The following is a 26,835-nucleotide window of genomic DNA, read 5'->3' on the forward strand; positions in this document are numbered from 1 at the left end:
GTTTTGCTCACAGAAAGCATTACAAATCACTCACTGGATTTCCACAGCTGTCAAACAACTGAAGAGCTCCAAATCTGTTTGCACCTGGAGAGTTTAGTTTTAAAATAAAAGCCCTCTCTTTTCTTTCTAACTCCTTTTTGGCCTGACTCAGAAGGAAGAACAGTAACCAGACTTTAAAATCTCTCTCTATATATTGGGCATTAGACACAAGTAGTAAAGCAGATGACTGACATGAATTTAGACCAGCATGAACAGTCACTGCTATTACCAGCAAGGCTGAAACAGACAGCTCTAAATAGAGACATTCACAGACACTTGAGAACCTGTTGAATAATAAGAGATAGTAAAGTGATTTCAGACAAAGACTACAGCTTAATCACGCCAGCTACCCTCCAAGTAAATGGAGAGGGGTGGGGAGCCAGCAGCCAGGCAAAGCATTCTTGAATGCAAAATGGGAACACCAGGCTCTCCAGATCCAAAGGAATCTCTTTTAAACAAACACTTGGGATCCAGTACTCACATGCAGGCATTTATCTTTGAACATGTCCTTGCCATCTCCCTCTCTCGGTTTCCAGACCCTCCCCGGCCTTTATAAGTCCAGACAAAGCCCTTTAACAGAAGCCCAGCTGAGTGAATTGAAAATGTTTTTAACGAACGGTGAGAAAAGATCTCTCTCCACAGCACAATGTCCTCTTTCCCTCTCGTTAATACAAACTGATGGTTTCTCCACAGACTAAGCTGGTGGTTTAAAAAGACACTGTGTCAAATTTAATGACAGGTTTCAGAGTAACAGCCGTGTTAGTCTGTATTCGCAAAAAGAAAAGGAGTACTTGTGGCACCTTAGAGACTAACCAATTTATTTGAGCATGAGCTTTCGTGAGCTACAGCTCACTTCATATGTTGCCAAGTGGCATAAACAGGCCTTAGAATAAATGAGAGTCAAGCCCTGCATCCTGAAATTTAAAAAAAAAAAAAAAATCCTTAAAAACATTTGAAATAACTTATTTTTGCTCCCCTTATTGATATATGTAAAGGTCTTTTTAGCAAGGAAGAAACAAACTTTGGCCCTCTCATTCCTGCAATGAATTCTACATGAGAGGGATCCCTGAGCCCGGACAGAGCCCCAGAGGGTATGTCTACATGGCAATAGAAGCCCTGCAACTGGAGCTTGAGTGTCTACACACCAATTTTTAACCCCGAGCCTGAGCCTCAATCAGCAGACCTGAATCAGCCATGGGTTTTTTAATCCCCATGTAGACATACCCCGATACTGTATATTATAACTGTATATTCTGACTGTATGCCTAAGGGAAAACAGTGAAATGGACTATCCAAAAGGGGCTGTCACATCCATAAATTAAACTCCTGGAGAAAAGAATTTCTCTTACACCCATTGCCCTGTGTTAATAATCTGAATTTGTCACTTCAGCAGGTTCCTATTCAGACAGAAATATGATTTTTCAAGCTGACAGGATCCCTCTAAAATGAGTGCAATAATAGGTAATGCCAAAACAAACCGTGGCTAAGAGCCCAAATCAGGAAAGCACCTAAGAACATACTTAACTTTAAGCAACACACTTAAAATCCATTTCTGTTCCGCAAAGCATGTACTTAAAAGATAAAAAGAAAAGGAGTACTTGTGGCACCTTAGAGACTAACCAATTTATTTGAGCATAAGCTTTCGTGAGCTACAGCTCACTTCATCGGACAAACACATTCTTAAGTGCTTTGCTAAATAGGAATAAACTTAAGCGTGCGTTTCAAAGCTGTGCTGAATCAGGAACTATGCATTCAACTCTGGTCTCAGACCTACTGTTGTAACCGCAATCAGAATCTAGCTGTAAATTACCAGGAATTGTAGCTTCATAAAAAAGAACGTCAAGAATCTCTAAATTACCTGGTGATTACTAAACACAAAAAGCAGTAACTCTGTAAGGGATTGAAAGCATGAAATGGCTTCAGTCATGCAGAGCAGTTCAGAAGTAGAAACAGACGGTCGTTTTTTGGAATATTAATATTACTGTATGTATACCATGCATCAAAAGCACAATGTCCCAGAGTTTACCATAGGGCCCAGTTTAAGAAGGAAAGGAAAAGGTGGGTGAAGTGGAAGATACTATTTTGGTCTGAGCCATGTTCAAGCAGTTTCCAGGTGACTTCCGTCCATTCAGCTGTTGCTTTTTCTTGTGCTGCAGCTAATAGATTAAGGAGGGGGTGGGGGGAGTGCATTATTTCACATAGGAAAGCCAGGCTTCTCTCTCTCTCTCTCTCTCTCTCTTTCCCTCTCAAAGATGGGCCAACTCCAGCGGTAAGTAATGACTCCCAGCACCACCTCCAGCCAGTTCCAGCTGGGGAACATCAGATAGTTTGCTGCGAGCACTGTGCCATCTCGGAACATCGCACTTCAAACAAAACCAGCCCCGATGACTTTTCCTATACACAGCGTGTGATATAAATACAACTTATTCCAAACCTTCACCAGCTTGATTACATTTTCTTTTTTGTGCTTTCAGTAGACACCGAAACACAGTTTAACCCTTCCTGTTATGGCTTGGGACTTTTTCACTCAGTTTCCTTCCTTACCAGTCCCAAGGCAATTTGAAAGCAGAGTAAATTGTGAGGACGTTATGCCCTGATCTCTCCTCCCCCTTCAAAATGGCTGGGAAAGAGGGGGATTTTACTGTGTACTCCTTATCTTAACTTACTAAACTGCACAGGTTACAGAAGAAATTTCAACGAAAATACCTGATCAGCCTTGAAACACAAATACATGGTGCTCCCCCCCACGCTTCCCCATGTAGCACAACCCATGGGAACAATTTTACTGTCTCATTTCAGCCATTGTGACCGCAAGAGTACAAGATGACTATGCTTAATATGAGATCCAGTCATTAGAGCCAGGACTGGCAGCCAAGTCTCTGACCATCTAGCTTCCAGCTCTGGTACTGACTCATGCCTGGGGCATGTCACTTGACTCTTCTGTACCTTCAGTTTCCTCATCTGTCTTGACCAGGATGCTATGAGGCTAAACTCATTCAGGTCTGTAACGACTGTAAAAGGTGCTAAATGAGCAAAATATTCTAAGCGCAAAGTAAATCCTACATACTCCGCTATGTTAGCTTTCCTCATCTTTGTACAGCTGTGGAACATGCCCACTGGTATTCCAAACTATTCAGATGAACCTCCCAAACCATCCACTCCCCAACCCAGCCAGAAGCTGAGAGCCGGTTTCCAATAAGTAGTGAATACTTCCTTGGCACTCTTCGGCACTGCTCAATGGCTTAAAATTTAAAAAGCAAATGGAATGTTCAAAGGAAACAAAGAGAAGGGCTGGGGGGGGGGGGGGGGGGGGAGAGAAGACAGATGGCACAAGTTCAAAAGATCACAGCATTTCCAGGAATCCAGGCCTGTATTTTAGAGGTAAAGTTACACCTTAATCCCCGGTGATATCCCTAGTGCTAAATGTTTTAATGAATATTTATTGATGAACAGGCTGGTGAGACATTTTTCACTGGTACTAATTGAAAGAGAATTCACCTTTCACTGCTACAAAGGGCTTTTTTATACAATAAAGGTGCACTGGCCAATTCAACATAGGGTGTAGTTAAACCTGTTCAGAAAGCTGTGTGGACTCCCTTATTTAGGTTTCAATCAGGCTTATTTCACTTTAGATTCACCCTATTAAGAATCAGTTTAAATTAAGCAAAAGAAAGCCACTCTTCAATGGAAAATAAGAAGGTTTGCACCAGTTTAAATCAGTTTAAATGGATTTAAATTAGATCAGTGCAAATTTCTCAAAGAGACAAGACCTGAGTCGATGCTGTCTGAGCTGTAGTAGTGTGCACTGCAAATGTTTAATGTGAGAGAAGAATGGAGGTGGGGAGAAATCACGTTTAGCCTTCATCTAGTGTCAATTTACAGTGCTGGCTGGGCTCTGGGGAGAAAAAACCGAATACAGCAAACCTATTAAACCAACACCTGTTATAAGCATCAAAAATAAAACCAAGCTTCAAAAGAGAGACAGACTTGAGCGAATATGTATTTCAGCTACAGTCCTATTAACATTCAAACACATTCTCAGAATGAGCAGAAAGGGGGAGTTTGGAAACAAATAGAGGGCAGAGAAATTGAGGGATAAAAAGTCAATTTTTACTCTTGGGTAATATTTTCAAAATGGTCAAGTAGCGAAGGAGCCAGACCTCTTGGCCATGGAGAATTACAGGCGTTTGCTACTGAAGGAAACCAAGGGCTGATGTCAGGGAAAGGCCAGGCAAAGAGGGCACAGTCAAGCATTAGATCAAACACAGTGTTACATGAGATGGATCAAATATACCATGACTAACTGGTGCCTGGAATTACACGCCATCATTCTGCTCTCTCTCTGGCAGCGATCCCCACCCCAATTCCCAGGGAGGTTAGAAGAAGCTGATAGCATTAAGACCTGCTTCCCTTAGAAACACGGGAGAAGATTCATGGCACAGGTCCCCACTGCTCTCACCCCAGACACAAGTGCCATATGGCTAAGGTACATTGCATGGGACTGCACATAGTTCAGCCCACATTTTCCCTACCTGTCCTCTAAGCAGAGCATAAAAGCCACACTTTCTCACTAGCCTCTGCTAGATGGGCAGCTTTCGTCACATGTATGAAGGGGGCTTAAACAACCCATATCTGTAGATTTATGCTTTAATTTAAAACAAAAAATGACATTGCTAATAGACATGGTCATGAAGAAAAGTTTCCACAGGTGAGCTGAATGCAAACCAAATCTCCCATTGCCTTCCTGAGTCTGTAGTCAGGCATCTCCGGTGCCTGAGCTGCTGCTCTTAGCTTTGCCAAATAATAACAGACTGAAACTGAAACTCAGGTTAGTCTCACTGTGCTATTCAGCACCCTGACGGCTGCAGAGCATAATGATCAAGAATAATGCCGGTTTCACATTGCTGCCTCTTGGCATAGCTGTGAGCATCAGTAGAGGCAGAAGCTATAGCTAATCACAGGGGAGGAGGTTTCAGAGCAGTAGCCGTGTTAGTCTGTATCAGCAAAAACAACGAGGAGCTTTTATGGGCTAAAAACTGTATCTGATGAAGTGGGTTTTAGCCCATGAAAGCTTATGCCCAAATAAATTTGTTAGTCTCTGAAGTGCCACAAGGACACCTCGTTGTTTTTTCACAGGGGAAGGGTATCCAAAAAACCATGAGGTCGGGTAGAGTAACAGAGACCTTTCATTTCTCCCCTTCCCGCAGCAGCCATGATGCTGAAGGAAGTGGGGGTGGGGGGGAAGGGAGCGACAGACACACACACCTTCCCCAAGGCTTCCTCTTGCAAACAGACAGGAGATGGGAGAGTGGAGGCCGCAGAGTTTCAGATTCATCAGGTAACTTAATCAGAGGCCGGTATGAAAACAATGGAGCCCTCAAGTAGGGGGAAGTGACTGCAGCACATTGGTAGAAATCCCAGATTCCTCCTTCTGCACATGAGCTTTGGGTAGCTGGCAGGGCTTTCACTAAGGCACTATCTCTGGACCTTGATGGTACCTCCACCCTGCCCTGCATCTGCCTCTCACTACTATGTGTGCAAGAAGTTTTTCAAGCCCTTACCCCTAGATGGAGTAGAATTAGATACAATGTATTTTCAGTTTGGTTGGACTGCACCCAACTGCTGCAAAACGAGGAACATGAAAAGCATCTGCTTTCCCCTCCACCACATCTTTAAACCTAATTTAACCTGAATTGTGGGGTTACATTTTCCATCCTCAAAACCTTACGGGGCAGAGTCCCAGCTGGAACACATGGCTATAGCTCCACTGAAGTCAGCTGAAGACCTGCCCCATTGACAATTATTTTTGGTGTATGTCTATATCTCTTTAAAGGAAAGAAAAAAGCCCTGAGAAAACTATAAATCAATTCAATGCCAATGAGGGACAGAGGGAGAATGTGTTTGTAAGTCAGTTCATATGTTTTGAACTATGCAATAAACCAAGAGGATAAAGCTTCTCATGTGATCCTAAAAATATTACTATTCAAAGCTTTGTTCTTTAAAAGTATTTTATTCCAGCAGAACTCCACCGCTTTATTGGAGGCAAACTATTACCCCTGGAATGAAATCAGGTTAGTTATATGAAGGGAAGCACACGAGAGATTAACTGACTTGCCGAAGGACATGCAGAAAGTCTGTTGCAGGACTGGGCAGAGAGCCCCGCACTTTAGATTCCTAATCCTGTGCTTTAGCCACGAGATCAACCTTCTCCCCGCAAACTTAAATGGCTAAGTATTTATGAATAATAAATACCATTGGTCATGCTATACAAATGGTCCTTTGCAGACCCCAATTTTGCCGGCAGGTGCATCTAACTTGCATGCACTACATCAGTGTTTCTCAACAGCCAGTCTGTGGACTGGTGCCAGTCTCTGAGATTTCCCTGGCACCATTTAGGAAGGCAGCAAGCTGGTCTCTGGTATCAAAACGGTTGAGAAATACTGCACTACATCATGTCACTGTGCACATCATCACCTATAAGGTTTAGGCTTTTTACCATCAGAACAAATTGTACATGTTTGTCAGTAGTCCAACCTCCCCAAAAGGAACACATGCTGTATTTATTTAAGGGAACAGGGCCACTGTCATTTCAGAGCAAAATTGCATGGGTTATTCTCTGGGCAGGAAGCGAGGATCCATGTAAGCAGCCCCCACTTTTCTTAGATGCTCTGAATCATAAGTTCCCTGCGGAATTTTGGCAGATTCTCATGCTGCGGCAGATATAGCCTCAGCTCTGTTTGTTCAGGTGGAGATCGCACGCACAACAAGAGTAGACCAGTTGCAAAACAAGCAGCCGTTGCACTCTAGGGTCCTGCACAAGTTGTGCCAACCAGCTTCCTAACTAGATAATGCTCTCCAATACTCACACAGTCTGTAATCCCCAGAAGTCAAACTGCCTTTCACCCCAGCGGTATTCCACGGCCTCCTCTCTCCCGAGGGCCCCTTCCTGCTTGGACTTTATAATGTGCATAATACAAAAATTCTCCCCATTTTCTGTTGGGTTCTTACAGCCATCATGTAATAAGCACAAAGCAAGGAACACAAGCGGTAGATCCACTCAAGCGAAATCCAACTTACTACACGTAACCATGGCAGAAAGTCTATTCTATGCGCTATACATCCTCTCCACTGACAATGATACGTTGTAGTGATCCCTGAGCAACTGCGCTCACTAGCTTTTGGGTTTTCCTTCGTAGGCTACATTCGGCCACCAGCAGTTGAGGATGGACATGCATTAAGTAAACTCTTCACAGCTATAAGCAGGCGGCAGCGGGAGGGTGTGAGGAAAGTCACAAAGGACACTGCCAGTTTGGTATTAAAGTCAGAACACAGCTCACAAAACTCTGGTGAGCTTGTTGCATCCTCGGACGAATAATCCAAGGGGTTTTGTGCAAGAAGAGGGTGGCTGAATTCCCCCCAGAAGTCTCAGACATATCTTACAGCAGTTCTGTGGGGGAAATGGACACAAGCTAATTCAGCTGCCCCAGAGTAGCCTTGAGGGTTGGAGAATTCCTTCTCCAGCCCTCCCCCACCGCCTCAGCTCCAGAGGACACAGGCTATCTACATGCTGGGGCCAGGTTTAGGCCTGAGGCAGACACAGCTCTGTAATTGAATGCTCTCCATGTGCCAAAACAGGAAAACTACACTGCTTCGCTGTCCCATCAGGAATGTTGCTTTTGCAACAATAAGGGTGAGAGATTTACTCACATCAGCCCACACCCCAATGGTACATCAAATATCACAGCCCCTCATAAGTCGGACCCCTAGCATCGTCATCTTACATTTCACTGGTAAGTGGCATTTTGTACCCCTGTCTTACTGCACTCTGGTAATTCCCCGTGCATTTCCTAGAGTGGCGTGGACACCAAGGGTCTGGCTGCTGCTAACTGATGTAAAGAGCAAGTAAAAAATAAATGCCAACCAACCCAAAAATACCCAGGAGGAAGAGCAGGAGACAGGTTCCTTTCTGGGCTGCCGTCCACGGGAGATTTGGGCACCCAGCACTTCAGAAAATTAGACTGGGGACATTTAGCACCAGGAAGCAGCTGGGGAGATGGGATTTTCCTGGTTGTCCCCTTGCACATAGCCGGGCAGCTGCCTTCAAGTAGACAGCACGTTAGCTATTTCGGCAAGACAGCGAAGGGCCAGGGTATGAGCCCCCACCACACTGGAAGGAAGTTACTCACACAAACTGTTCCAGGGGAGTCAATGGCTCTACTTGTGTGAGACCAGTGTGACTAAAGGGTTCCTCATCCGGCCCCGCGTGACTTGAAAAGAAAGATTTTGATGGGCTGGGGTTTGTTGAGCTAAAGATGGAAAACTCCCCCAGGTTGAAAAGGTTTTGCTCCCTAATGCTATTTCCCACAACAGCGAGCCTCTTCGCATTACAGGGACCAGAGAAACAGAACTCGCTACCAAACCACCACATCTGTAGGATATCCCTTTCCAGCTCATTTCCACAGGCACAGACAGGTTCTTGTCTAAATCCCCACCTCCAACAGCTAACTAGCTCTGGCTCAGCAGCCCCATGTATGTACGCGCACACATTCGCTTAGAGATTACTTCATTTAAGAGCTGCATTACCTCAGCTTCTGCCTTGAGCCAAACCGTTTCACAGGGAGCCTCCAATGTCCAACTGATGATGGGGGCCCCACGTGTATTCCCACAGTCAACAGGGCAAACTACCACAGCGGACTGCACATTTATTCAACTCACAGCCCTACCGGGTTGCCAACATCTCAACACGTGGAGCTTCCCACCAACTTGAAAAGCATGCCTGGTTCTAAGAGGTGCTCAGAGAACGAACACAGTTGCCCGGCTGCAGCTCTGCACTACTAGCTTTAAATCATTTTAACATCGGGCTACAGGAACTGTACACAACTGCCAGGGCTTAAGACACTGATTGATTAAATACCTCAGTGAAGGTGGCCGGTCATTATTCTAACACTGCCTTTGTAATGTTCACAATGCTCGACTTTCAAACTAATGAGCAGGAAATAAAGTTAAAATGGCAGACCCACTGGAAGGCCACACTTGGTAATAACAGAACAAATACCCTTGCGGGAAAAGAGAGTATAGAATTCAATAGACAATAGCCCTTTGATGGAAAACATTGCCCTACAGAATTACCAGGCCTCTACAGTATTCCACAGATTGGGTTAAAAATTCAGCAGAAAAAGCACCATTCTCTACCGACTCCTACAGAACGCAGAGAAATCCTCCTGGTGTCATCTCTAATAAATCTGATAACTTTTCCCATCAGGGCACAGTAACAGCCCCAACCAGACTCCACCCAAATACTCCACATCTTTTTGTTGACCTTCAGCAAACACCTTAGGCTTGGTCTACACTACATACTTACTTCAGTATAACAACGTTGCTCCAGGTGTGAAAAATCCGCCCCACACCCCACCCCGAGCGACATAGTTATACTGACCTTAATCCCCACATGTAGACAGCACTATGTCAGTGGGAGAGCGGAGGTGGAGTTAATAAGCCGACAGGAGAGCTCTCTGCCGTCGATTTAGAGCATCCTCACCAGCCGCGCTACAGCTGTGCTGATGCCAATCTGCAGTGTAGACCTGCCCTTCATGTTTTATATGTATCTGTCTTTTTCAGTCTCCCGGGCTCTGCCTCCACCTCATTGCATAGGATTCCTCTAGCTCTTCAGTGAACTCACACCTCATTTGATATCATTTAATCCTCACACTCAGATACGGGCATTCTGAAGTACCCCACAACAACCCCTTGGACATAACCCCAACACACTGTATGTGTATGCTGTTGCCTGATCCTTTAAGGGGTAATAATAATTGTATTGATTGCTAATCAATGCTAATTAATGAGCTAAGGGTAACAGGGTTCTTGTCCCAGAATCAGAGCTAAAACCGACAAGTTCAATATCTTGAAGGAACCTCGGGTTGCATGGCAAGGACACACACTGAGGACAAAGCAAAAGGCTTTGCGATTTTTATTAAAACTATTTATTAGTAAAGACAGAAAAGCTCCAAACCATCTAACCAGATAGGAAGAAATACAGTATTGGGGATATCTGTAGTATCATTCCTTGCATATGCTCATACTTATGCTTTTTCTTGAGGGCCCGGTGGTGAGAGACAAAGGACCAGCCCTGTCTCTGGCATGCTGAATAAGTCCAATGGTCCAGATTCCCCAAAGCCCAAAGATTGGTGGTAGATAACAATAAAGAGCTGAAGGGTCAATTATGGGAAACTAACTTATGGTGGTTTGCACTATTACTAGGTGTGAACACTATCATGAATATTCATTCTGATGCCCAGGCTTCCATGTCCAAATCCAACTTTCTCACCCTCATGGTATTGGGGTGCTCTTATCCTGTAGGTTAACATATTAATGCCATTTAACTCATTATCATATATGTCACTTATTGCTCAAGCAAGTTCATGGTTAGACATCTGCCCACAATTCTGTCCTAAAACATCCAAGCCCAGTATCAGTTCAGCGTTCTTTCTGTTGCCTGGCACCATTAGATACCAACTCCGTCTATTGAGCAAGCTATTCCAAGTTCCTCAAAATCTAGGGTAACTGTCGGGCCATTTTATCTGTGCTAAGGGACACAGGCCTACTATACTTATGCTAACCTGCTTAAGCCAATGTTTTACAGGATACAGGCCAGTAGATTCTGTGTGTTAAGAAAAAAGCTAAGTTAGCTTGATGAAAACTTAGAAGACAAAATCTTTCACAAGTAAATGAGAAGAACTCAGAGTCTTACTCCCTGGATCCTTTGCGTTTTCAGCACTCATTTAAGGTTTTTTGGAACTTGGACACGTCAGAGCACAAGGTCTTTTCCTGAGCACATTGATACAACTGATGTAGTTTAAAAAAAATGCCCTCCTGGTTTTGATCTGCATTTATTCACAGCAGACTTTTGATCTAGCCATCATGTGATTTTTGATATCTTTTACAACACACTATTTCCTATGCCTTCGGCATTTGATCCTACTGCTCCCATTGAGAGAGTAAAACATGTGGGATAGGCAGAATTAGGGTATTAGTCTCTCAGCACAGAGACTGTCTTATCTGCCTAGCAGATTACAAAACCAGTTATGACATCAAAGCAAATTAAGATGTCTCGAGACAAGGCAGCCTGTGTCACACATGCAACTGTCCCACTAGTTACAGAGCTGTTCCACAAGCACCAGACACTTGTTGCTGACTTTCAGATACCTTATATATTGTGATTTCAGTACTCTGGTTTCTTTTAAAGTGACACGTTCACAAAGGGTATAGATCTAGTATAGAGGCCATGTAAAATGCCCTTCGTCCTTGGTGAAGGTCACATCTCCACAAACTGCGTAAGTCCAACCCCTGGGCACCAACCTATCTGTGGCTTCCAGGTGCAGTTCAAAAGGTTTTCAAAATGATCTACAAAGCTGTGAGACGTCTCCCTGTGACCCTTTTAAGAGGGGCCGGCTGCTTCTCCTGCTGGTTCCCAGGACAGGTGGTGGGACATCTTGGCCAGAGGCTACTCATCTGTGGAACTTCCTTGGTTTGTCACAGTTTGGCCAGCTTCAGGGCATAGCTTGAGGTGAAGCAGGCAGGTCGATATAGCCGCTGGGCTAAACCAACTGTATGTCTTTGATACAGATGATGCTGTTTATAGTTGAAGAGAGTCACCTATGTGCTATGTTGTTGAGGGGCCACATAGGGGTCTCCCGGTCTCACTTTGGGGCGTGATATGGAATTCCCAAGTTCCTCAAGGCTCCTCCTTCAGCAGCTGAGGGTTCAGGGAGTAAGTTAAGGGCTTCCTGGCCCAATTCCTGTCTCTCTTCATGACCCAGAGGGTCTTGCTGTGGCACTAGATCCAATAGTCTCCCCTCTTCCATATGGAGAACAGCAGCCTGGAGGAGCCTTCACAGCTTCTTGACAGTGTCATTCACTCAAGACAGAGGACTGGACTTCACATTTCTTTCCCCCCGCCCTCCTCCCTTTACTGGCTGTATTGTCATTAGTGGTTGTTCCCCCATCATCCTGCCACTTCCCTTCCCATTGCAATCCCTCAACTGCCCACCCCCATCCTCCCTGCCCATTGCCCTTCTAGCTTTTCTCTTTCCCTTTTCTTTTCTCTTTTCTCTCTTCCTGCCCCAATATATTCACCTTTTACTTCAACAATCCCTTCTCCTCCCACAATTCAAACCTGAGTGCCCCGTCCCCTGAAAACTCCCATAAAATGAAGACTTTGTGATATAAATGAAAAATATAAACACATACATGCAAATAGCCTGGACTGCCCTGATTTGTTTGCTCCTACATTGAATACCTGTCTCTACCTGTTGCCTTTACAGACAGTAAGCTCTTGGGGGCAGGGACTGTCTCCTTCAATGTGTTTGCCCAGTGCCTAGCAAGAAAGGGGCCCTGATCAGCCCTGGGGCCTTTGGGCACCCACTGTGATGCCAAAAACAATCATCATCGTTGATCTCCTCAAAGACAAAGTGGATTTGTGAAAAGGAGCAGAGCAGGTTGAGAGTTGATAAGAACTAGTCCGAGTGAAAAGACAAATCTAATCATCCCTAGTGATGTTCTGAGCAAAAAGAAGCCACCACATCCCACTCTCAAAGCTGGAAAGCCTGCATCATCCTCTCGATCCTCTCATAGGTCACATAGGGTAAAGTTTTCAATTGAAAGTCATTGGGTTGTAGGCGCTTTTGAAAACAGTACCCCTAAATCATGACACTATTTTCAGCTTTACTTTACATACCAAAGCAATGAGCAATGTCGAGAAGTTAAGGCCCCCTGCGATTTATTGTCAGAATAGTCAGTGTGCGTGTTTGGGGGCTTGCATTGTTTTGCTTTTGCTCTTCCTCCTCTGCAGGGTTGGGGAGGGGAAAATCAAGGGCAGAGGAGTAACTTTTAAGCACAAACCAAATTGCACAGCTCTGCTGTAGACTCTGGGACATTCATCCAAATGCTAATTACAAGCAGATTGCTTGAAATCGCACACCGTGTCTGCCTGCAAGCTACAGTTTGACTCACTGGCCTAGCACATTTACTAACATCTTTGATTGGATTACAATAAAAACACATGGATTTAATGAGGATTCTGTCACCCCAGCTCAGGAACCAGTTGAGACAGCAATGACACGCTGGTACCACAACATTTTGTCTAGTCTCGTAGGGACTGATGCAGCTCCTGCTGACTCCAGTCAGCCATGGATCTTACCCTTGAAGATGTGAAAAGAGTTATTGACAAACATCCCTAAATCAAGGCTCCTGTTAACACTTTAGAAACCCAGAAGATAGGATGCCGGCTGGCTAGTCTGTCTTGACATAACACACACTCATGCTCTGCTGAAAGGGCTTATCTGTGTTGTCAGCAATGCTGTGAGGCAGGCGGATAGCCTCTGGGCAGACCTCCCTGGTGGGCTTTCTACAGCCCAGCTGAGACCGTTCAGCCTTCAAGAGGAAAAGCTCCTGCGTCAAAGAGCAATGTTCACATTTGTTTTCTTGGCTAATGAAATCGCCCCAAACTGACAAATCCATGCATCCTGCCTTCTAACAACACACTGAAACGGGAAAGGTAAGGGCAAGGATTCTGCAAAAAAGTGGGTCCAAAAGGTTCAGTGAATTCAAAACTAGAGATCTGAAGCAAAATCGGTATTGTACTAACCCAGGCTTATAACAGAGATATGCCTCCATCCACTTCCTAGACACACCACCGGGGAGCGTGGAAGTCACCGGTGCACACTTAACTAGCAACTAATCCAATACAATTCTTCACCTTCTTTAAAAGAAATATTTACTTCTTCGGTTCCTCTTATTTTGAAAAGAAAGTAGGTTAATTGTTTCAAGATTATGGCTTGGAGAAATCCCTAAGTTCAACATGGCCAACGAGTGTTTCTAGCTAGTGGTACCCTACCGATTTCAGGGAGAAAGACCTTTTGCTTCCCCTGACGTTAACAGTCATTCCATTCAGCAACCTCATCAGTGCAATCTATGGACTACAATAAACGGGATAGTGGAGACAAGTTATCCTTTTAAGCCTGAGCAGCATCACTCCTACATACATTTTCTGTTTTGTCTGCTGTCCCTCAAATATACATACATACATACATACACACACACCATATATATTCGTTCATAAGACGAATTTTTTTGGTAAAAAAGTGAAGCATTAAAGAGCGGGGGTCGGCTTATCAACGGGTCTACACCAGAATGTGATGATTTTAAGCTCTATTGAATTATTGAACTGAACATCTAATACATTGTCCTTTTGTTTACCTGAAGCGCTTGCAGGCACAGCTCCCACTGGCCACGGTTTTCCGTTCCCAGCCATTGGGAGCTGCAGGAAGCGGCACGGGCTGAGGGACATGCTGGCTGCCACTTCCCGCAGCTCTCATTGGCTGTGAACGGCATACCGCAGCCACTGAGAGCTGAGAGGCTCCGCGCTTGCAAGCGCTCCAGGTAAACAAAACATCCTGGCCTGTTAGCGGCTTACCCCAACGGGCTGGGAGCCAAAGTTTGCCAACCCCCGAAAAATACGGTCGGCTTATAAAAGGGTCGTAGAGTTTTTGCCATTTTTACCTATCCATTTTGGGGGGTCGGCTTATAAACCAATTGGCTAATGAACAAGTATAGATGGTGTATATTTCAGATTTACTCCTAAATGCTCACTTCTTTCACAGTTAAGCACAACAGATTTCTTTTCACACACATGCCTATTTACTTGCTGGATTTTCTGACTGTGTTCATTACCTTCCCCAATACGCAACTGAACATTAACAGGCAGACCGTGTATTCTACTAACCTCTTTCTCCCAATCAATACTTGTTCTGTAACTCCCGCTAACAGTGAGAGTTATGTACAGTCTTGGATGGGAGAATGGTCTCTTAAACGATCATTTCATCTGTACTCACGAAGGATCATTTTGTCCTTAATAATCAGCACTCAGATCCCCCCCCCCCGAGGATTATTTTTACAATGGCAAGATCATAACATTTAATACGATCATCTCTTGTTTATCTCTGCAATTATTTGGGGAATTTAACACAGGTAAAAGGTGCCAGTCTACTTAGTATGGAGCATCAATTCCTGTTTAGCTACAAAACAGAATCCACTAGCTTTCCCAGACTGCCTTGCTAAATAGCACAACCATATGGGGCTGTGTCTACACTTCCTTCCCAGTTTTCCCACCATGGCTAATGCTGCCAGTGGTAAGAATGGTACAAACACTCATGTAAACAAAGTTAAATATCAGGGGGTACCTTCCAACCTTTGGGTCCTTAAAGGATGAGAGCAGGACTTCTGAAATGGTTTCATCCCTGTTGTAAACACAGACCCTCAAGCATATTGCCTATTGGTTGAGTTCTTGAGCCTTTCGCAATACTTCCAGGCAGCCAAAAGCGTGGTGTTTTCAAAATGTTGACAATCAAGATGCCAGGAGTGCTAGTAAAGGCATCAGGGTGTTACTGTGTTCTACAAATAATGGTGATCTTCCAGCTCTTGCTTTAACCTCTCTGGTCCCTGCCTGAATATAGGCTACATAAATACTATACGTTTCGTTAGTCTGTCTCTCTTTCCCCCAAAACTAGTTTTGTTACAACAAAAAAAAATAAAATAAAAAGTGAGTGAATATTATCTAGCACTTGAAGGCTGAAAATTAGAACCATCTGGAAAAAAATGTTGACTAGCTCTCTTGAAAATACTCACATCCTGCAATCCTAAAGTAGACTGCTAGAAATATATACACCAATAGAAGTTAAAGATCTTTTGTAAAAGGCAGGAACCACACACAAAGTATGTATCTAGACAGCATTTAACCTGCTTTCATTGCTCTCACTCCCCCTCGAGCAAACTAGTTTGGAGTTACCTCAGTCCAAACTGGCAATTTGAATGTGCTGAAAGACAACAAAAAAGCAGCTTTTGGTTTAACTCAACAACTATTTATGGTTTAAATCTGTCCAACCGCTGAGCAACTAACACAACAATTCTCTTTGTAGTGATGTGTTTTACTTGATATTTGCCATTATATTAGACAGACAACGTACTAGCAGATATTAATTGTAGTAAGTTTTGGCTATCCCAAGATCCAAGTATGAGGTTATTTTTACCAGAAGACCATGACTACAAACTACTCCTACGATTAATCTATGTCCGATTTGCAAGGGAAAGAATCTGGAAGACATCCCGTGCAATGTCATCGTGGACAAATAACTTGCACTTCTGCAGAGCACCTACCTTTTGAGCATCTGGAAATGCTTAATGAATTAATTCTACCCTGAAATAGAGGTAGATACTATCCTCACTTCACAGACTGGGGACACTGAGGCTCAGTTAAGTGGCCTGGTCCTAGATCACAGTGAGTACGTATTGTAGGAAGGAAAACAACTCCAGTGTCCTGACTCCTAATCTTATGCTTTGCCCCACAACACCATCATCCCTCCATCCAAAACAAGAAGGAAGCTAACCTGGCCTGCATTGTAAGGCATGGCACTGAGATCAGACCTAGTCCAACATAAACCAAATAGCCTACTCAAAATGGCTTTCCATGTGCAGAAAACGAAGTTCCCATTGTTCTATACGATGGTGATCCCCCCTTAGAAGAGGAGCATTCACCATAAAAATCTACTCGAGCAACATTAAGAGTTAAACAGAAATCCAGGAAACACCCCCATCTCTGTCCTCCTCCTTCTAGCCTGCACATCACTTTAAGTTTGTCCAGATTTCTTTCTGCTGCTCTGTTTGCCATGGCCTGAGGAAGATCTGTTTCACTGCTGTTGCTTTTCTAAAAAGGAAGGATTACTCATTTCCCTGGAATAGACTCAGCTCCTTTGCCGTTTCCATGTGTCCGCATTATATTTGCGATCTTGAAGAGGACATGCAAATGATCAGAACGGTTCCAACAACCAAACAGAAAAGTCAAAACAGCGTCTCTTCTCGTGGTGTCTGGGAGAACATGATTAATGACAACTTCCTTTACTGGGCAAGGCTCTTGCAAACGTTGGCCTGAACAACCAGCAGACTTTACAAACCAGATTCCTAGTATGAACTCCGAATAAAACAAACAGAAGAGGTGGGTTTAAGAATACATTATGTTACTCCTGTAAGAAGTGTGCATAATAAATAGCCTGATTTTCCTACATTCATTTTTATTAGTCTTTAAATATTGATGAAGCAAAAATAAGTGGAGTGAGACAGACTATATGGAGATGATCAAACTCGGCAGTCCATACAGAAGCACCTCTCCCCCGGCCAATGAGATGGGGGAGGGGGCCGGAACCATCTGAATAAAGACTGCAGAATTGGCCCTCAGTCGCTTTGAGCCAAGTTTGGAACTGGTGCAACTGGGTGTAAATCCAGTCATTTCAATGGAACCTCATGCACTTACCCAAGGCAAATTATTATGCAACATGGTCCCCAGTATTGCATTCTGAGATGCAGGGGCAGAGTCCTGCATGTATGTTGAGTCTTGTGACTTCAACTGGACTCTGGGTGCATGCCAGGGCCCACCCGCATGAATAAGATCAGGGCCCAAAGAAGTTGCCCCTTAACAAGGATAATATTTCTCCCAGCTGTTTTTGGGGGGAGAGCACTAGAAGGCCAGTGCAACCAGGGATTCAGAAGCAATGTGTCTAAAAGTTCATAGGTAAACTGAAATCATGAATGTTTAGCAGAGAAACAGAGAAAGAAATGGAACTTTTAGTGTGACACTAGTACAGGAACTGTCTCAGCAACAATACAGTCACAGGGAGAAGCAGCGGGTTTTAGGATAGTGGAATGCGTCGCTGTCCTGTGCGCATGTGGCCTTCTCATCACTCAGACAGCAGATGTACAGACTTAAATCTACCCCCCAATGCAAGAGCTATTTGTGTGTGTAACTCGGAGTTTGGCTGGGAAGCAACAAGGCCACTTCTGTTCCTATATCAGTGCAATCCCTTTGCATTTCAAAAGCAGGGGGAGGTTCCCTTCAGCTGCTCTTTATTAAACTGGAAGACATCAAACTGTTCCTCCTGTGAATAGATTTCTCCTTCAGAGCTATCCTCAAAAGGAAGTCAAAATCTCTGGCCCGCAGAAGGATCACAATGAAGGTATACAGATACTCTTTGCCAACACATGCAAATCATGGGTCTGATCCAACGCCCATTGAACACAATGGAAACAGTCCCCCAACCCAGACTTCAATGGGCTTTGAATCAAGCCATATTAGAGAATAGTAAATTCTCTAAGGATTTCGTTTATCTGTTGTAGTGTTACTTTTAAGCAGTGCCAGAAACAAAATCTTCAACTCCTCTTCACTGTTCTTGACACAACATTTGGTCCTTTTGAGCCAGAGCCTAGAAGTCATGGCCTCAAACTTCACATCTGAAGAAGTCACGGGATCTTGTGACTACCACTTCATGCAGGCAGAATCTCTAAAAGTTCCTGCACTAATGGGTCCCTTTTCTTGTTACATTGGTATGGCGTGTCATGTTTAAGGCTGCCATCCAGGGTTAAATTTGAGAAGATAAAGGCCAGAGTGTCAGGAATACTTTTATCAGTCCTGGTTTTGATTTTTGGCATCTAGGATCTCAGATTAACCCTGGACTCTGGCATAGTCAAATCAGCTCCTCCACTCGCCGAAAATGTCCAGTACTGCGTGCCATCATCATCACTGGGCAAGCATATCCTGTGGGAAAAGACATTTTCCTCTGTAGAATGAGGGAATTATTCTGATTACATCATTTAAAAAATGGATGAAAAATTCAATTCTGATTTTACAATCTCTAATGAACTAGATGGGGATGGAAGGCGAAGTGCAAAAAGACCTAGCTTTTTACAAAAGCAGGATCAAATGGTTTAAAATGATTTTCCAGTACTCTCATTTGAGAAAATGTAATTCATTGTAAAACAGAAATTGCTAAGGAGCAAGTCTCGTGTGGTCAATCTTTGAGTCTAAGGTTTAAAAGAGAGGATAGAGGGTAGAGACGTAGCCTCTACTTAACCTGCTCTGTTGGGAAGAATTTTGTACTTCAATCTGATCTGCCTTTAATTGGTTAGGAGGCATTTTGTCACCCCAGAGCTTTAAAGTTTTAGTTAAGGCTATAATGGAGAATGCAGGCAAATACTCTGTTGTACACTTAATAGTTTTTCATTTTGAATATAATTTAATCAGCTACCTAAGAAATATATTCTTTCATGGTAAAAGTATCTTAATGTTGCAAAGCAAATGCAAATTCGGGGATTTAAACTGTTGAGAGATGATTCTATACAAGCAAGTGCTGATGTCGGGGCGGGGGAGGGGGGCAGGATTCTGAGAAAATGACAAGTAATAGTAAGTTGAAAGCAGTAGTTATTTTTCTGGCTTTTGACAGATACAAAGAACTTTGTCATCTAAATTATCTTTATTTCTTAATTATGAGTACAAAGTTGCAGGCAGTGTGAAGACTGAGCTGACAGAGATTTTCCCCACATTCTGGCTTTCTAATTATTTGGTCATTCTTTTTTACGCATGGAAAGATGACTTGCAGATTGCAAACTCTTCAAAACAGCTTCCTAATGAGTCATGATTTGACTAACTTTAGACTGTATGCTCTCTGGGGCAAAGTCTGTGTCATCTGTTATGCTTGAACTCCCGTGTATCTGTCTGTACCCACCTGCTGCCTCTTGTTTTACACTTAGATTGGAAGCTCTTTGAGGCAGGGAACGTCTTTTTGTTCTGTGTTCGTACAGCACCTAGCACAATGGGATCCTGGTCCACGGTAAGGTTCTAGGATCTACGATGATAGAAACAACTCAAAAAGAGCAAAAAAATTGGGCTTGTGTGCTGGATTCTTTCCTTCTTTTTGATGTATAAAGACAAAGGGGTTTTCTTTTTAAGCATTTTTTCCTGCTTCGTTTTTGCCATAAGAAACGTGCGTGTTATGTGCACTGGAGGATGGCGTCCTCACAAGAGTCAAGAGAAAGTTGAACAATGGAGCGGGGAAGGAGGTTTAATCACACTGTTAAAAAGTCTGTATGTTAACTCAGTAGCTAATTAACAACTGGAATAATAAATGTTTGCTAAAGATTCACCACCCTCCCCCTTCAGTTAAGGTTAGAGATCACAATATACAACTCCTGAGACCTCTAACAGTATGTCTACACTGCACACTAAGCATGGGCGCTGACTCAGCCCAACCCCCAATTCCATCCACACACAAATCAGTCTTGACTCGGGTCAGCAAGCACTCAGGACCCAGGTCCTAGGAACCTGCTAGGGGGAGGGGTCAGAGCCCGAGTTCCGCTGATACTTGGGTCCAAGACCTGTCATTTTGCAGTGTAGACACAGGTCAAGCCACAGATCTAAGTCAAAAGGTCTGTGCAGTGTAGTATTGATGTGATAACACAGCTGCGAGTCCAGAGTCCAGCAACTGTAAACCTAGGTTTACAATGCAGTGTGGATTTGTGAACACTGAGTCCACAAGCCCGGGTCCCACCAACCCAAGTTTACAATGCAGTGTGGACACACTAAGTGGTATCTAGTGAAAACAGGAAGACCAGTCTTCCATTTATCTAGGTACTGTGACAGGGTCAGGCCAGATGGCTACAGAAGAGTGACAGAAGGCAGATCTATTAGTCCCAAATTAAGTAGATCCCTTTCCCCTGGGTAAGGTGACAGGGGCAGCTCCAGAACAAGCAGGAACTTGGTGGAACCAGTTAAGGCAGGCAGGCTAATTACGATACCTGGAGCCAATTAAGAAGATACTAGAATCAATTAGGACAGGCTGGCTAATCAGGGCACCTGGGTTTAAAAAGGACCTCACTTCAGTTAGGGAGAGGTGCGTTATCAGACACCAGATAGCTGTCGCACAGCCGTTCCAGGAGGCACGCTAGACAGCTGCATTCCGCAGGGCCCTGGGCTGGAACCCGGAGTAGAGGGCGGGCCTGGGTTCCCCCCAAACCTCCCAACTCCTGCTCAGACACAGGAGGAGTTGACCTGGACTGTGGGTTCCACCAGAGAGGAGGTCTCTGAGCTGTTCCCCAACCTACATGGTGGATCAGGAGAGACTGTGGGGGGTTGTTCTTCTCTTTTTCCCCATGCTGGCCAGTGATGAGGTTATCTGAGTGAACGGCAGATTTGAGCCACAAAAGTAGCCAAACTGAGGGCTGCCGTAAACCTCTGAGGCAAGCAAATCCACCAATAAGTGCAGGACCCACCAAGGTAGAGGAGGAACTTTGTCACAGTACTTACATAGCTCCATCACAATAGTATCTACGCATCTCGCAAACATTAATTCATTTATCTTCACAGAGCCCCGTAAAGTAGGGAAATGGTGTTATCCCTGTCCACAGATGAGGGAAACTGAGGCACGGAGATTAAATGACTTGCCTACAGTCACCACTGGGAGTCTGTGACACAGCCAGGAATTAGACCACAAGGCCATCTTTCCTTGCCTTACCTAGCAAAGCTAAGTAGTGTCAGAATCATTTGCCTCAATTATTATTAAGTACTTGTATTAGCATAGCCTAGTCATAGACCTCGTTGTGCTAGGCACTCAGTGACATCAAGTACTCGGAACAGCTGAATAAAATGAAAGAATTTTGGAAATGTTTTATTAAGTGATTAGGTTTGGTTCCAGCAAACAGGATAGTACAGTGCTTGCTTGCACCACTTCTGTTAAAGCAGCAGTGCATATTCACCCCCTATGGATGAAGGCCAACTAAACTTTAGGTGACATTAGAAACAAGTATTTGATTTTACAAATTGTATGACAAGACAGCAGAGCAGCAGGCAGTAAAAATGGTGTTACTATAACCTTTGCCACTTTCTTAAGTATTCAGCTGAGACAGACAGAGAACAGGAGCTGGGGGGGGGAAGATATACTTCAATATCCTTCCAATTAATCCATGATGGAGATTTCTGATAGTAAAAGGTTCTTTAATCCAGCAGAGAGAGGCATAACAAATTCCAAAGGCTGGAAGCTGAAGCCAGACAAATTCAGACTGGAAATAAAGACACCAATTTTTAGCAGTAAGGGTAATTAACCATTTAAACAGCTTATCGAGGGACATGGTAGATTCTCCGTCCCTCTGAGACTTTAAATCAAAACTGGACGTCTTTCTAAAAGATATGCTCTAGCTCAAACAGAAGTTATGGGCTTAATGCAGAAATTACTGGGTGAGATTCTCTAGCCTGTGTTATGCAGGAGGTCAGACCAAACTGTCATAACGGTCCCCTCTGGCCTTACAAATCTATGAATCTTTTCACAATGAACCTTAGTGACTGTCTTGGTGCTCAGAGACACTCTTGAACAAGCAGGGCATTTCATAGGTCTAGTTTGTCCCCCACCAATCCTAATTGCCAATTATTTGCCCTCCTTTATTCGGGGCTTTATTTTACGAGATATATCTTGCCCATGGTACAGAAGATAGTTTACCCTCCTCTATTAGGCCTCTCTGTTTAATTACAATTTAAGATGAATTGATCTTTCCATTAATAAGCCTGTAAAGCAATTTGATTTTTCAAGAGTTTTATGCTCAGTTTGGCAGCAGAGAAATCCGAGTGATGTTCCTTCACTCGTCAATACAGTGTAGAGCACTGCTGTGTCCTTTATGAACCAGCTAATCCTGTTTTCCACTCTTTCGCTCCAAAAAAAAATCCTTGCTCTGGTTTCCTCGTCCTCCGTGCTTACTTTGAGCAAAGTCGAGGGGCCAGATTAGCTCAAACAGCTTTATTTTTGTCAACAGACAGCTGAATGGTCCAGGTCATGGCCCACTTCTGTTTCGAGACATTTAGGGTTTTAGATGAGTTACAATGGAAAAAATGAAAGTTATTTTAATGTATTTAATCTGTGAGCCTCCTTGATTCTTAGCCAACAGAGGATGACTACAACCACCATAGGCAGTACCACAGTAGTACACTACATTTACCGCACTTGTGTAAGCCCTTATTTTCAGGCTATCCATGTGTACTCATATGGCCCCCCCATAACTATTACCTGAACACCTCACAACACCCCTGTGAGGTAGGCACATACTATTACTCCCACTGTACAGATGGGGGAACTAAGTGACTTGCCCAGGTCACACAAGACTTAGTCTGTGGCAGAGGAGGGAACTGATCTTGGGGGCTCCCTCAGCCCAGATTAGCACTATAATCATGAGACCACTCTTCCTCTCAGCCAATCCGAACTTTCCAGAAAAATCATCCTCTGTGCTAATAAGCATGAGATATTTCAGCCTTGGCAATGAGTGGGCTTCTATTTGCTAAGGTCATTCTGTTAGGCTGTTTTGAGTTTCTGAGGGAAAATTTTGCCTATTCTTTCTTTGCACTACAGTACTGCAAAAATGGTTTTGTTCTTGACCATCGGTCTCAACATCCAGTGTATCTAGTCCACAGGGAGTTCTGTGTTCTCTATCATTTGCCCTGGCCCCGTGACTTCATCAAAAGGACTCACCCCAATGCTAAAACCTAGCTCTGTCACACAGCCATGCACCCATCATCTCACACAGAGAAACATCAGGTAGAAGCCTAAGGCAAAAGGTCTTACACAGGGACCAGAGAGTTAACATACTTGGTTACAGCAGAACGTTGGCCAGGGCATTCCACAGCTAAGAGCACACTGATGAGCGCATCCTGCCATCACCTCCCAAACGTTCAAATCTAGGAACTGTGGTGGGAATTACGGGACAGATTCTGCACTCAGTGACTCCAATGTCATTTCAGAATTAGTTCAGACGTACATCAGACTCTGGCCCTAAAAGCTGACTTTTCTGGCTCTGGAGTTATAATGTAACAGATGTTTGCACTTAATGTCTGGTGCTGTCTTTATTTGGTAACTCATACACAGACATTCCCCTCCCCCCCACCCTATTCTATTAAAAGCTTTACCAAGGCCCTTATGTCTGCTGTTGTGGGAGATGAACTGCTTTGGCGACATTTTCAAAGTGCAAGGCAAATGAATTGGCTGTTCTATGAATAATTAAACCATATTACAATTTATCTTCACCACCACAATTATGGGCATCACTGATTTGTTGCATGTGATTTATTTGTATCACTGCTACCAGCCTGCAACACCTGAAGGTTTGCAGCATGGTTTCAGAATCATCCTGCCAATAAAAGCTTTTCATGTAATACCACAGGTCACATGGGGACGAGGTAACATGAACACCACAGGTCCTTAGGGGTGGTTTTCAGTGAACTACAGCCCTCTCCACAGGTTGGTGAAGTTCAGGTTTGTCACAAAAGAGAGATATGCTATGATTAAACTTAGGGTTGTAAAGCCAAAAGTTAGGCAATGCCAGTATTAAGGCTACCCTAAGACTAATTAACTACACATTTAATTAATGATATAGAAGTCCTGTGGGGAAAAAAGCTATGTGATTGAATAATGTTTCATAGTGCACACACACACACAAGGGACAATCTTAATTCAGGCATTTGCTAACTTTCCAGTGCTTGACTCTGCCAGACAAACAGAAGGCTCAAGGTCCCGGCAGACAGCGGGTGGGCTGCCGCATAGTGGGCTCTGGGTCCTGGCTGTGCCCCGGCCCCGCACTGTGGGGTCCGGGGTCGGGGTCTCTGCCCCACGCCTGACTCTCCACTCCTGGCCCCACTCTGTGAAGGGGTCTCTGGGTGGAGGGCGCTGAGCATAGGGATTGGTGGAGAGGATTAGGTGGGGAGGCACTGTGGTTCTCAACCTGTGGACCAGGTAACACTCTGTGGGCCGCATATGCAGCCAACAATGATAAACAGGTTGAGAACCACTGTGCTAGGGTAATAAAAGGGGTTCCGTCCTTCTATCCTGTCCCACCTAATCCTGTTTTCACCCACGCTCACATTTCTAAAAGATGCTAAGTACCAGCCTAGATAAACCTTCCTGAGGCAGAAGACTAACAGGTCCAGCAGAAACAGTCCACATCAGAAGAAAACAGAAAGAAAAAGCTGTTCTTGGTGTCCATCCTGTATCAAGTGAGAAACTAACCAGATATACTTAACAAGCCTGTGTAAACTATAAAAGATTTGGGATGAGGTCCTTCGAGAAAACATACTGATGGGACAGACACATACAAAGTTCATTCTAATGATTTCAAGTTCTGCCACAAAGTACATAGGCCAAGACTGTCAGAGGTGACAAGTGATTCCAGGTGCTCAACCCGAGACACGTGAGAAATGTGATTTTCAGAAAGTGCTGAACCCGCCCTCTGGAAATCAGGCCCCTTTAAAAGTATCTCGGGTTGGGCACCAAAATCTGGGAGACACCCAAAATCATTAGTCACTTTTATAAATTCTTGGCCATGGGCAGTTTTACCCACTGCTTTAGTTCTGAGTTTCTTAGCAATGTTGCAGTGTTAAGGGTAGTTATATTCTCCTGTCCCCGCCCCTCCTCCCTCCCCCCCAATTCAGGCAGGGAGAGAGGCACAGATTAGCTGCTTGATCCATTCAAAAGGGTTGTTAGAATGACAGTATTGCTCTTATATTACATTCATGTGCTTCCGGAAAATACTTAGACTGATGCAATGCACAATCTACTTGAGAGGTTTCTGAGGTAAACACACTTCAAACATTTGTAAACATTTAAAAAAACAGGAATATATTTATTTTTCTTTAAAAGAAGGAATATGCTGCTGTGCAACACACTGAGGCGTAATGCAGTTTCTCTCTTACAGGACAAAATGACCACCTTAATTCTCAAAAAGAAAAGGAGTACTTGTGGCACCTTAGAGACTAACCAATTTATTTGAGCATGAGCTTTCGTGAGCTACAGCTCACTTCATCGGATGCATACCGTGGAAACTGCAGCAGACTTTATATACACACAGAGATCATAAAACAATACCTCCTCCCACCCCACTGTCCTGCTGGTAATAGCTTATCTAAAGTGATCATCAAGTTGGGCCATTCCCAGCACAAATCCAGGTTTGTGCTGGACATGGCCCACCTTGATTACCATGCACATTGTAGGGAGAGTGGTCACTTTGGATGAGCTATTACCAGCAGAAGAGTGAGTTTGTGTGTGTGTTTTTTGGAGGGGGCTGAGGGGGTGAGAGAACCTGGATTTGTGCAGGAAATGGCCCACCTTGATCATCATGCACATTGTGTAGAGAGTTGTCACTTTGGATGGGCTATTACCAGCAGGAGAGTGAGTTTGTGTGTGGGGGGGGGTGGAGGGTGAGAAAACCTGGATTTGTGCTGGAAATGGCCCAACTTGATGATCACTTTAGATAAGCTATTACCAGCAGGACAGTGGGGTGGGAGGAGGTATTGTTTTATGATCTCTGTGTGTATATAAAGTCTGCTGCAGTTTCCACGGTATGCATCCGATGAAGTGAGCTGTAGCTCACGAAAGCTCATGCTCAAATAAATTGGTTAGTCTCTAAGGTGCCACAAGTACTCCTTTTCTTTTTGCGAATACAGACTAACACGGCTGTTACTCTGAAACCTGTCACCTTAATTCTGAATTTTCACTCTGGGTTTGACCTGTGCAACATTCCCAGTTATAGATTTACAATTTTAAGGCTAGAAGAGACCACTACGATCATCTAGTCTGACTTCCTACAGAACACCAGCCAGTAACCCAGTAATTCCTCCATGAAGTCCAATAACTTGTGGTTGAACTTCAGCATATCTTTCATTTAAAGATTCCAAGTGATGGAGAATGTCTCTCTTCCCTTGGTAATCTATTCTAATGGTTAATCAATCGGTTAGTAATGTCAACCAACACAGGTCATTTTAAACATAGTTTTAGATCATTTATTGCCTGTGATAAAAACTTAAAATGAAATGTAATTGCCTGCAGGATTCTCCTAAGCGGACTAAACAATAAGATCCTTATTGCAGAGAGGCAGCGTAACTCCAAC

At 43.9% G+C, this 26,835-nt stretch overlaps 1 protein-coding gene across 1 annotated transcript in view; it reads right to left on the minus strand.

The window, feature by feature from the left end:
• The window catches only part of LRIG1 (leucine rich repeats and immunoglobulin like domains 1), a 125,888-nt gene that overhangs the window by 36,892 nt on the left and 62,161 nt on the right, over positions 1 to 26,835 (minus strand). The window lies entirely within an intron of this gene.

This window comes from Eretmochelys imbricata, chromosome 7 (genome assembly GCF_965152235.1).
Source record: "Eretmochelys imbricata isolate rEreImb1 chromosome 7, rEreImb1.hap1, whole genome shotgun sequence".
In the NCBI taxonomy this organism is placed as follows: Eukaryota; Metazoa; Chordata; order Testudines; family Cheloniidae; genus Eretmochelys; species Eretmochelys imbricata.